Below are 13979 nucleotides of genomic sequence, written 5' to 3'. Positions count from 1 at the left end.
TTCACAACTTCTCGTCTGTCCCAGCCATCTACTTGGGGAATTTCTGCTTTCTGTCTCCAAAATTTAGGTTCTGTGATCCAGGGGAGGAATGATCAACCAGAAGACTCAGGGAGAGCACAATTGAACTCGAAGGCTGCCACTATGTCATTTCCAAGGCCACACTGGCAGGATAGTTGGTATTAATTATCAGGATGTGCAAGAACTGCTTTTACGCATTTGGTGCAGGAAAGAACAAATCCTCTAGGCACAAGATGGTCAACTTTTTCTGGAAAGAGCTATGTAATACCTATAGGCCATGCATTGTGGGTCACAGCTATAGCTGTAGAAAATTCATGACTATGTTCTAATGTAACTTTATTTACAAAATGACAGGATTTGGCTGTGGAACCCAGTGCGTACTTACCTCTGCTCTAGGACATTTCTTCAAGCTTAAATTTCTTGATAAATAAACAAATGCAGCCACCCAAGACTTGAGAAAGAGGCTGAGAACCCTCAGGAATGAGGGCTGGGTTACCCCAATAGATAATTCTCACAGACCAAGCATGGTGCTAGCTGAGATGATGGGGAACCCTGAGTGGAATATTTGAGGGGGTGAGAAGAAGATCACTAGAGAACTCCCGGCCAGTTATACTGATAGAGACTACCGTTTGTACTATTATATATATATATAATCATACTTTAAGTTCTAGGGTACATGTGCACAACGTGCAGATTTGTTACATATGTATACATGTGCCATGTTGGTGTGCTGCACCCATTAACTCGTCGTTTACATTAGGTATATCTCCTAATGCTATCCCTCTGCTCACAGACCCTCTCCTCACAATAGGACCCGGTGTGTGATGTTCCCCTTCCTGTGTCCAAGTGATCTCATTGTTCAATTCCCACCTATGAGTGAGAACATGTGGTGTTTGGTTTTCTGTTCTTGCAATAGTTTACTGAGAATGATGGTTTCCAGCTGCATCCATATCTCTACAAAGGACACGAACTTGTCCTTTTTTATGGCTGCATAGTATTCCATGGTGTATATGTGCCACATTTTCTTAATCCAGTCTGTCACTCTACCAATGACTTTCTTCACAGAATTGGAAAAAACTGCTTTAAAGTTCATATGGAACCAAAAAAGACCCCGCATTGCCAAGACAATCCTAAGTCAAAAGAACAAAGCTGGAGGCATCATGCTACCTGACTTCAAACTATACCACAAGGCTACAGTAACCAAAACAGCATGGTACTGGTACCAAAACAGATATAGACCAATGGAACAGAACAGAGCCCTCAGAAATAATACCACACACCTACAGCCATCTGATCTTTGACAAACCTGACAAAAACAAGAAATGGGGAAAGGATTCTCTATTTAATAAATGGTGCTGGGAAAATTGGCTAGCCATAAGTAGAAAGCTGAAACTGGATCCTTTCCTTACTCCTTATATGAAAATTAATTCAAGATGAATTAGAGACTTAAATGTTAGACCTAAAACCATAAAAACCCTAGAAGAAAACCTAGGTAATACTATTCAGGACATAGGCATGGGCAAGGACTTCATGTACTATTATATTTTTTTCTCTATTGTTTCTCTAAGAAACAAGGAAAACTAGAATGCTGTAGGTTTTTTTTTCCCAGATGAGTTGGGCTTGCTACATGGTGTGACAGAAGAAATGGACTATAGCAGATGTCTCTTCCCGACACAGACTCATTCCCCCAGCACCCAAGATGGTTGCCAGCTGGTGACCTGCTGCTGAATTACTTGGGAATTGCCCTTGGCCAAAGAGAGCTCCTTTATACAAGATTACACATTCTCTTCAGTAACAGGGTAATGTGCATGGGGGAAAGAGTACAAAGACCAATACCTTGTTACATTTTGGTATAACTCTGAGGGGCCTCTCTATCTCCAGAGCTACGATAGGATTGACTGAGTTCGCATGTGCAATGTATGACATTTTAATGGCTTCTGATCAATTCTTCTGTCTGTGCTCCCTTATAAGTGTTGCTCCCAAGAGTCTTTCACAGTATGACTCATACAAGCTTGTCTGCTCAGAACTTCATACTTGAGGGAGCGGATTTAAGACAGGAATGAAAGTTGAAATGTATTTTAGAGGAGATGGCAATACTCCTAGATTTTGAAAATGAATCACTGAGACTTTTATACTGTCCCCACACATGGGCATAGGAAGCTCAGTAAGGAGTTTGTATTTGGAAATGATGAATTTGTTTGTCTAACCAGCCATTCAGCAGTTTGTATTCTGTGGGCATTCTAAAGCTAGAATTCTTAATACAGAAGACTGCTTGAGATTGATTCCACCTTTGGTATTTCATCTAAACCTAAACAGCCCATGGTGGTATTTTTTTCAGAACAGAGTTTCCAGAATGGGGGTCCATAATGGCAGGGACTTCGGATATATTTTTTGTCATGCAATTTAGCATTTTATTTAACAGGTACTCACTATTACTGCACACCTCCTGTATGACTGGCACTGTTGTAAGCTCTTGAGTTAAAAATTGAGTGAAGCAGAAAGTAATCCATTCTATCTTGGAACTTAGGTTCTAGTAGAGGAATGGACATTAAACATGATAAATGTAATATATTTTACATTAGATGGTGATAAATACCAAGGCAGAAAAGTGAAGCATACAAAATAAGAGCCAGGGCATGTGTGTAAAGCTTTAGAGTGTACCATGAAAAGACTTTGAGAATGAGTTTATGTAGCTCTCTAGGGAAAGAGCATTCTAGATATATGGAATTGTAAGTGCAAAGTTTCTGAGATAGGTGGGTGCCAGTCACATGCGAGAAACAGCAGGGAGGTCATAGTGCATCTCTGATGATCAGTGGGTGTGGTCAGCTGAATAATGGTCCTGAAAGATCTCATCCTAATCCCTGGAACCTGTGAATATGTTGCCTCACATGGTAAAAGAGACTTTGCAGATGTGGTTAGGTTGGGGATCTTGAGGAGGGCAGGTTGTGAGTCTGTTGTATTCAGGAGGGGTTTTATAAGGGAATGCAGGATGACTCAGGAAAGAAGGTGATGTGATAATGGAAGAGGACACTGTAGTGGTGCACTTTGAATGTGAAAGAAGAAATAAGAAAAAAGGCCTACATGTGGCCATAAGAAAACTCAAAAGGCAAGGAAACTGCTTCTCCCTGTAAGGTTTTCAGAAAGCTATTTCTGCTGATACCTTGACTTTAGCCAAGTGAAACTGATTTCAGACTTTGATCTCCAGACCTGTAGGAAAATAATTTTTAAGCCACTAAGTTTGTGGTAATTTGTTACAGTGTCAAGAAGAAATTGATACATTGCCTAAGATGAAAAATGAGGACCAAAGTATGACAAGTAGTTTGAGGGACATGTCACAAGATTATGGACGGTTTTATAAGACATTGTGAGGATTAAGAAACTTTGCTTTTTCTCCAGAGGAGATGGAAAGTTCTGGCAAGATTTGAGAAGAGGTACAACGTGATCTGCCTTGTGTTTTGAAATAAAACACTGGTTGTTTTTATGGAAATAGTCTGAACAGAGTAGTCTAAGTAGGTTGGTGAGGAGTACATGTATACTCCAACTGGAAAAATGATGTCTTCGACTGGAGTGGTAATATGTAATAGCAGAAGTGGTAAGAGGTGGCCAAATTCTGAATATATTGTGAAGGTTGGTCTTATAGGATTTGCTGCAGATTACCTGTGGGGCATGAGAAAAAGATAAAGTCAAATATAACCTATGTTCTTGGTCTAAGCAATTGGAAAAACGAAATTACCATTCAGGTGGGGGAAATCAAGCGCTTAAATTTTAGCAATGTATGTTTGAGGTGTCTATTAGAAATCCAAGGGGAGATATTAAGAACTTTATTGGATATACAAGCTTAGAAATCAGGAGATATAATAGAGCTGGAGATAAATATTTGTGCGTCAATAACATACAATACTTAGGAAAGGCATGGGACATTGTTAAGTCATCAAGAGAGTTAGAGTTGATAAAAATGAGAAGAGATCTAAGAACAGAATCCTGGAGTGATTCAAATATAAAAGTCAAGGAAATGAGATACCACCAAAGGATGACCACAGTGAACAGAAGAGATTGTGGAGACAGAGGTATTCTGGAAGCTAAGTGAAGAAAGTATTTCAAAGAGGAGAGGCACATTAACTAAATCGCCTGCAGTTGAGGGTAACCTAAGATAAGAAATGATAATTAATCATTGGATTTAGAAATGTGGAGGTCATAAGACACTTTTTTTTTTTTTTACTATTTAAGTTCTAGGGTACATGTGCACAACGTGCAGGTTTGTTACGTATGTATACATGTGCCATGTTGGTGTGCTGCACCCATTAAGTTGTCATTTACATTAGGTATATCTCCTAATGCTATCCCTCCCCCTTACCCCCTCCCCACAATAGGACCTGGTGTGTGATGTTCCCCTTCCTGTGTCCAAGTGATCTCATTGTTCAATTCCCACCTATGAGTGAGAACATGTGGTGTTTGGTTTTCTGTTCTTGCCATAGTTTGCTGCCAATGATGGTTTCCAGCTGCATCCGTATCCCTACAAAGGACACGAACTCATCGTTTTTCTGGCTGCATAGTATTCCATGGTGCACATGTGCCACATTTTCTTAATCCAGTCTGTCACTGATGGACATTTGCGTTGATTCCAAGTCTTTGCTATTGTGAATAGTGCCACAATAAACATACGTGTGCATGTGTCTTTATAGCAGCATGAGTTATAATCCTTTGGGTATATACCCAATAATGGGATGGCTGGGTCAAATGGTATTTCTTGATACAGACACTTAATTGATCAGCGGAAAAGAGAACTTATTGGAATGGGTTTAAAAGACCATGGGGAAAGAGACATTAGAAACAAAATACTTCTTTCAAAATGTTTTATAGACAATGTAAAAAATTAATGCAAAAGAGAACGAGGGTTGCTGTAGCAAAGGTTTTGAGTATATAAGCATGGATGGAAACTGAATTCAATCCTGCTAGGATTGGACATGGAGTCCTGTCACAGGAGTTCAAATGGGACCTTAGGTCACAGTGATTTCTAAATCCTGTAGTGCTTTACACAGTGCTTTCTGTATGGTAGATCTTTAATAATTTCATTTGAATAGAATGATTTAATAAGTCTATAACCACTTAATACTTAAATCATTTTATTTACTGTTCAACTTTATCATGATTTTATAAATATCACAGTTTTTAAAGATTGTTATTTTGATCTTGGATTTGCTCCTACTACATCCTTTGGTCAGTGAGGAGAGTGTATGTTACCTAGTCACTGTGCTGGTTATCAGCGCATGGCTACTAAACTTTAAATCTACCCTTCTTTATCTTACTTTGTGATATTAGACCCAGACCCTATAAACATTTCTTCTTTTCTGACTGGTACAATGAAAAGCATTGTCAGTGTAGGACAGTAGAAGCCACTGCCAGAGGAAGGAGTTTAAGGAGCTTCTATTCTCTGTCACACTGTGCTTTTTCTCTCTTGTTCCTGTAGCATGCTGCTGCTGGTGACATGTGAGACATCCAGGGGTGACCTTCAGCAACTTTCCCTGCACACCACTGAGTGACCTCCTAGTGAGCTTCAGCAGCCCCTTAGGCTGGCTTCCCAGCAGGTCTTCCCCATCTCCCAGTGTCCAGGTATTTCACTGGTATCTCAGCCAGCTTCCCAGGAATTTCATTGGTGCCTCAGTAGGTGGATTTCTGCTAACCACCCTTGCTTGTGGCACCAGGCTGACTCCATCACCAAGTGGGCCATAGATACACTCTCTCTAACAAGGCCTGAACCTTACCTAAGTGTATCCCCTCGCACCTTTGTTTCTCTTGTGCTTTCTCTGGGTCAGCCCTGAGCTGGTGTAGTGGCTGCTCCCTGTATGTATTGTTTGCCTGCTCTTTAGCGTTGCCTTTACCCTGTATTAGTTAATCCCCTATTATGAGCTAGTAGGTCTTTATATTACATTTTTCTGTGTTTGTCATAGGTGTGTTTTTTCCCTTCTAACTTAATTTTACCTTGTACAGTCACTTAATGATAAGAAGGTATGAATTCCAGTAGAACTTTTTAAGAACCTGCTAGACACTTTTATTAAACAACATAATAAGCACTGAATAGCTTGTTGCTGGATGAAGAAGTGGGGAAAAACTCAGTGTTTTGTAAAGTTCAATGTCTTTTTATGCTTTTTAAATTTTCAAGCAGGTACAAGAGAAGGTAGGATGCATCAGAAAAATACTAATTTTGGAATCGTATCTGCAAGTAGGTGACAGTTTTTATATGAGTACAGTTGATAATCCTAGGCACTTCTAATTTTTGAGACTTCACTTCTGCAACTATAAGTGAGGGGAGTTGAATTAGGAAATTTTAAATCTCCTTAAATATTTTTACGAAAGAGCATTCGTTGGAGTATAAGATAGCTTTGCCCGTGTGTTGAGGTAAATTGTTAGATCTCTCTAATCCTCCACTTCCCATTTGAAATGAAAAGAAAAATACATAGAAATACATACTGAAAAGCATTACTGAAAGAACATTTTAAAAGATGTAAATAACTGGAGACATATGCCATATTTCTGGATTAGAAGACACAATATGGTTAAGCTTCAAATTCTCCCCACAATGATTTACATGTTAATGTAATCCCGAATGAAAATTTCAGCAGGCCTTTTCTTTTTTTTTGGTAAACTTTAAGTATATATATATATATATATATTTTTTTTTTTCTTTCTGGAAATTAGAAGGCTCTTGAAGATCCAGAACAGTCATGAAAAGCATAATAAAATGGGAGAATTTACGCTACCTAATTTTAAGAGGTTGTACAAAGGGGCAGTAGTCAAGACAATGTGACTTAGACAGTTGTTGCAAGACAGATATTCGCGTAAAATAGATGAATAGCTTAGTAGAGGAGACAGAGCCCAAATATAGACCCACATATACATAGTCAGTTGATATGTAACAAATTGACCATGGTAATTCCATGCAGAAAGAAAATCATATCAAATTAAGACTGGAATAACTAATAATTTCTATGGAAAAACAAATGAAAATTGATACCTTACTCCATGGAGAAACAAAACATAATCTGGGTCAACCACTGACCTAAAAGTAAGAGTTAATACATGAAAGCTAGAAAAATATCTTCATGATCTTGAGGTAGGGAAAGATTTCTTAGATACCATTCAAAAATAAATCAACATAGAAAATGAAAAAAAATTATTTGGACTTCATAAAAATTAAAAATGTATACTTCTAAAGAGACACAAGAATGTGAAAAGTCAAGCTAAAGAATAAGAGAAAATATTTGAAATAAATGTCTGAAAAATAACATATTCAGAATATGTGAAGAACATCTACAAGTCAAAACTAAAAAGACAACCCGGTTATTAAATGGACAAAACATTTGAGCAAGTAACAGAAGAAGGCACAGGAATGGTCATGAACATACGGAGAAGTGATCATCCTCATTAGTCACCACAGTGGACTCCATAAATCCACTGAGGATGATGGAACCTTAAAACTGAAGCATGTAATTTTCAGAGACAAGGAATCTGTGGTTACTCTAATGACTAGATTTCACCCAGGGAGATCCTTGGTACTGTTTTATTGATCATGCTGCCTCTTCCCAAATTCTCCAAGATTCTCCAGAATTACTTGAATTTATACTGACTCTAGTGTCTGAAAAGTCCAGTGTCCAACCAGCCAGTTGGGTTAGGGATATATGAAGGCCAGGTAACAAATGGACTTCTGTCTGAGATTCAGTTTACATTGGAATCATTTGGTCCCTGAACACATCCAATGGTTATTTCCTCAGTTTCTGAAACCATAGTGCGCAATAAACATACTCAGCAAGGAGCGGCATTTTCCATATTGGTTATCTGACTAGTGAGATAAGAGCTATTATAGTAGAACCAACTAAATGGAAAGTACTAGATCTACCTATACCTACAAAACTAGATAACCCAAAGCAGTATGCATTCCTGAATGATCCAGAGAAATCAGTGCTACCTTTGAGGAACTGAAGAACACAGGGGTAGTGATTGCTGCCATATCCTATTCTAATCACCCCTCTCATCTATGCAAAAAGGAGATGGACTGTGGAGATTGACAGTGGATCATGTCACCTGTATCATGTAGCAACTCCAATTGCTAACATAGCATTCATTGGGTTTTCTTTACTAGAGCATACTATTTGCTACCTAGTATCCAATTACTGGTCTGGAGAACTATTTTTTCCCCTGTATACTCTTCAGTAAATACCATCACCAACAGCAGGCTTCCAATTTCCATAGCCATTTGCTGACCTATCTCATAGCTATTCCAACTCTGTGACCTTCTGTCACTATCTAGCCTGAAAGGGCTTTGGTTGAATTTCCATTCTCTAAATTATCATTCTAGTTCATGATATTAATGTGATTGGATCTGTTGATCTGGAAGTAGTTCTGCCTCATGGTATAGTTATTTGTGTATACATATTTTAGTGCTTTTATATGATACATATGGACTGGGGGAAGAATATAAATCCTTTCAACTTATCTGTTTTTACACAGAAAGTAGACAGACACCTATCTAGCAAGAATCCACCATTTTCCTCCTGCCCCTAGCCCCAAACTTGGATATGTAGCATCCTTGTAAACCAGCATTTAGGAAAGTTGTTTTTTGATGTTTCCAAACTACAGGATCTATTTATTACTATTCAAGTACTGAATTCGTTATAAACTGAAAGATAAGCATATGTACTTACTTGTTAAGCAAGAAGAATTAGATATATTTTATGCAAACAAAAATATTTGATAGTGTCAGGTTGAGATTTCTTAGCCGTTACCTCAATGTTTGTTGCGCAGAGAACAATGTTATCCTATTTGAGACCCTTATATATGTATACAGAAAATATGTGAGCACCTTAAAATGGTTCTTTCCAAAACCTATTCCACTGTCTTCATCTAGAAGTAAATTCTCTTTGTAATATTTTGGGTATCTTTTCAAATATTTTAGTAAATTTTATTTAATAATTCATATTTATATTATCGTATCTATGTTATTCAATGCAAGGTGAAGTATATATTATGGTTTTATTTACAACCTTGTTCAACTTTTTCTTTTGACAGTAAAATTTATTTTTTGAACTTACATAATTTTCTGTGTACCTAGCTTTATTTATTTAATGTAGAATCTGTCATGTACCTTTTGATGGTTAATTTTAGATTTCAACTTGACTGAATTAAGATATCCAGATGGCTGGTAAAGCACTATGTCTGGGTGTGTCTGTGAGGGCGTTTCTGCAAGACTGCTGCGTGACTTGGTGGAATGTGTAAGGGAGATCTACCCTCACCAAATCTGGATGGGCACTGTTTAGTGGGCTGAGGTCAAGATAGAACTAAAAGTTAAAAACTAATCCTCTCTTTCTGTCTGTCTTGCATGTCTGCATGCACACTTCTGGACTCAGCCACTCTTCTCCTGCTCTTGGACATCAGAACTCAAAGTTTTTCAGCTTTGGACTCCAGGTTTGCAACAACTGTACCCCAGGTTCTTGGGCCCTCTGCCTCAGACTGGGCTGAGAAGGGCTGTGAGTTATACCATTAGCTTCCCTGATTGTGAGACATTTGAATGTGGACTGAGTCACACTACAAGCTTTCCTGTTTCTCCAACTTGCGGAAGTCCTCTCGTGAGATTTCTGTGCCTCTATAACTGTGTTAGCCAGTTCTGTTAATCTCTCTGTGTCCTGTTGGTTGTGTTGCTCTGGAGAACCCTAATACGTGCCTGCTTGTGCTTTCCCCAGGCCATACACTCAAACATAGCAGATGATCTAGCAAAGCCGTTTTTCCCCTTGGTAATATTCTCCTTGCAACAATCTACTTTCCTAGTCACATCCAGGCTGATTCTTCCTTTGGAATGCTATAAGGTCGATTTCCTGGATCTCTTCTTTGTCACTTTTCTTTGCTAAATCCCTGGTTTGCTAGGATATCAATTTTCCATTTTTCTTGTCTTGCCTCTATTGAATTGATTTGTAAAATGGCATGCATGGAAAATAAATTTTCTTTGCATTCTTAAATGACCTAATCTCTAGTACATTTTTCAAATTTGGAGCACAAATTTCTAGAAGGGACCCAAGGAGTCTAATATCTCTATATGAAAATTTTCTATCAATTTCCTTATTTGTAGTCTCCAAGGTCATTCATGCTTGCCTTGGATCTGAATATGTCCAAAAGCCTTATCAGCTTACATTTCATTCAGTGCTGGCCTCTGAAGGCATTTCAGGTTTCTGTCTCGGAAAAGTTTACTACTTTATCAGCTGCCACCTTCCAAATATTTGCTGAAGTCCTTTGTTCACTGATATTTTTGATACTACTTTTGTTTATGATGATTTGTGTTTTGTAATTTTTTCTTTTGAGACAGGGTCTCGCTCCGTCACCCAGGCTGGAGTGCGGTGGCATGATCACAGCCCACTGCAGCCTCGGCTTCTGAGGCTCCAGTGATCCTCTTGCCTGAGCCACCTGAGTAACTGGGACCACAGACATTCACCAAAATGCCTGGCTGATTTTTGTGCTTTTTGTAGAGACAGGGTTTTGCCATATTGCCCAGGTAGATCTCAAACTCCTGAGCTCAAGCAGTCCCCCTCCCTCAGCCCCCCAAAGTGCTGGGATTACAGGCATGAGCCAACATACCCGGCTCTGTAAATTTTTACTATTATTCTAGACGGGTTTTTAGAGTAAGATGATACGTACGTATAGCCACTTGGCTGCGTTGAAATAGAAATTTTTTTTAATTTCTGTAGATTCTCAGCTAATCTCCATACAGTTATTAGGGTATATATTTTTTTCATTGCTGTACTTGTTCTTCCTGTTCTTCATGCTTTCTCCTATGATCAAACATTTTTGAGGACCAGTTATTGTGCTATAGGCTGAAGGTACAACATTTGGATCTGCCTGAAGTGTTCAAAGTCTGTCAGGCAGTCAGTGGGGAAGAGGAACATTTGAAATTTCTAAAAGCATGTTACTTAATTTTGTATTTAGAACACTTAAATATTATTTGTAATACATACATATAATACATACAAAAAAGGAAGTAAAGCTTGACAGAATATTGTCTGATTTGGAGACACAAATGAGAATTTCAGTTATAAGAATATCTAGACATTGTTACAGGAGGGCTAACATGTTTAATTTATCACACAGAAGGTAGATACAATATTGAGGAACAACGCTATATATAATGTACGGGTTTTAAAAATTCACTTTCCTGTTCCTCTCTCTAAATAGCTTGTAATGATGCTTAATCATCTTGGCTAGGCAGAATTCTTGGTCTGAAACTGTCTTATCTCAAGATTTCTATTTTGTGATGTCTGGTTCTTGCAACAAGACTCTTATTATTAATCACAGACTGTTTTCATTTCTCATTAACTCCTGAACAACTATCTGACACAGTCACTTTTTGTTTTAGGAACATTGGTGAACTATATTTTTATTCTCTTTGGGGGCTGCATTCCTCCACTGAATCAGTGTTCTTTGTGGATTTTGGCAATGGAAATATGTTTTTAAATGCCTTCACAAGTAAAGCCCCTGCTTTCTAGAGTATACACTTGATTGAGCCCTTCTAGCAAAGTGCTGTGCCCCTCTTTCCTCAATGCGATGCAATTTAATATTCCACGGAGAAAAGTCTCTCAGGCTATTAGTATCTAGTTATTTTACATTCAATAGCATAAGAAATGTATTGAGTAAGAGTTTTCTAATAAACATAGCTTACAGAATGTGATCATTGTTAAAAAGTAAGCTAAGAAAGTAATGCAAGATAAAGACAACTTTCATTATGACTGAGCAGAGATTAAGCATTTTCTTGTCGTTTATTATTTTTATTGCAATATAAGTAGAAAAACATATTCTAGTCTTTATTGAACTGATTTTTGCTTTTCTTGTTACTTCTCTAGTTCAAAAATGTAGACAGTTTTGTTTTAATAAAGCAAATTATATATATACATATGTATTAATATATATGCATGCATAATGCATATATACAATTTGCTTTGAAAGTTTAGCTATTTTGACATTTTTATATGCATTAAGTTACTTTTCCTTGAAATTTCAATTCCATTATATTTTTAATAGACAACTAGATTAAGGAAGATCCTAATATCTACCTATTATCTACTTTTATTAGGATATACTCCAGTCACCTGTTTTCTGAGGAAGTTTATTGGTAAACTAAGCATATTTATATATTGGGTAGAATTCTACCATCTTAGAAACAAAATAAGAAATTATTTAGCATTAAACACACACTTCCATTTTAATGACTTGTGGAACGTCCCTTGTGTTTTATAATTTCTGTTATACAGATTTTTTTTTCCTACTTATGAAGTCATAAGAGGTATTTAGAGCTTGTCTAATCATTAAGATTTATGTTCATAATCTATTAAAACTTGGTTTTAGGAGGTCAATTTAAAAATTAACGATACCTGAGAAATTAAAAATGGATGTCTTAGCAATAATATGTATTTTTAATTATAATTTAAAAAGTTCTGAAACCTAATATACATGTGATTGAGAAATATACAATATATGTGAATTTTTGTCTTTCAATGTGATATTGTTTTATTCAATGAAAAGCCACTATTGAATAGTTTCAAAATCATCCTTTGATTAACTGGCTTTTTTGAGAGTCCATGCTTTAAGGAAGCATTAGAAAATATTGAAATTAACTTTGAAATTTAAAATAATGATGCAATAACATCCTCCATGCTCTTCTGAAGTCAAAATGCCTGAATCTTGGGAGTCCAAGAAAGTGAAGTGATATTTATCCAAACATTTTGTGATATCTCAGAGTCTGCCAGAATTACCACCAGTGGAATAGCTGCTGACAGCATCTTGGTGGGTCTGGCAGGTGGGGACTGGTTAATAGACGTGTCAGGGTGAATAATATACTTCTCATTGCTTCAGCAGAGATCAGTTTTTTGGTTAATATAACTGTCGGATGATCAAAGTGGTGCTTTTAAGGATTTTTTATATGACTGAATAATGCCCAAGAATCTCAAATGATATTTGGCATGCTAACATTATCACAAACTTTTGAAAACAATATTATATTTTGAAAAATAGAAAGGCTCAATATAATCTTTATGAATTAAAAAATTCTTTAAAATTTGTGAAAACAACAGATCAATACTTTCATCTAATTCCCATCCTACTGATTGTACAGATGATTAAAAAAACAAAGTAAATATGAAGAGCTGAGAAAACGTATCAACTTAATTTAGACAGTTTTCATTTGTCCATAAAAAAGTGATATTTTGGCCTTGGAGACATTTAGTGTCTTTTGTCTATCAGCAGGATGCTTGTTACTCATTGACTTCTCTGAACTGCAGGGAAAAATGTGAAAATGCCATGATCATGACAGCCTTGCCAGTTGGCTTCCTGGAAGTGACTGCCAATCTGCAGCAATAGCAGAAAAGGGCAGAGAGAGCAGGAGGACACTTAATCTGGCTTCAGGCCGTGCCACCTGCAGTTCCACCAGCACTGCCTTTAGTAGCAAAAGTAGCAAAAACATCTGCTGTAGCTTCCAGGCTGAAAGGTACAGCTTGTTTTAAAAAGCATTGTGTTCAAATATTTTGAAAAGTGGCTGGGTATATCACACTTGGTAGGAACTGAAGTTTGTCTCTGTCAGGGGGCATCTTTTCAAACAGAAGTTCTTAAAAATAATAAGCCAATGTCAAAACCCACAAGAAGACCTATTTCTTTTTAGTTTATGTATTTCTTGTGAAGATGAAGTAAGTTGTTTAAAATAAAGTATGTGTTGTCAGTGGAATATATTCTGCTATATTAAACTATATTTATTCCTTCTATGGAAATGTAGCCTAGCATTTCTCTATTTAGCTTTATTTTTCTGCTTTGAATGGCAAAATTACAGGAAGTTTACACATATGCATAAGAAGAAATTTCCTGAAATTAGCAGAAATCCATTTTTTTAATACCATAACATATGTGGAATTTAGAACACCTTAGATCTGATGTTT

Source organism: Rhinopithecus roxellana, chromosome 3 (genome assembly GCF_007565055.1).
Source record: "Rhinopithecus roxellana isolate Shanxi Qingling chromosome 3, ASM756505v1, whole genome shotgun sequence".
In the NCBI taxonomy this organism is placed as follows: Eukaryota; Metazoa; Chordata; class Mammalia; order Primates; family Cercopithecidae; genus Rhinopithecus; species Rhinopithecus roxellana.
Note: the sequence above shows the minus strand (reverse complement) of the source record.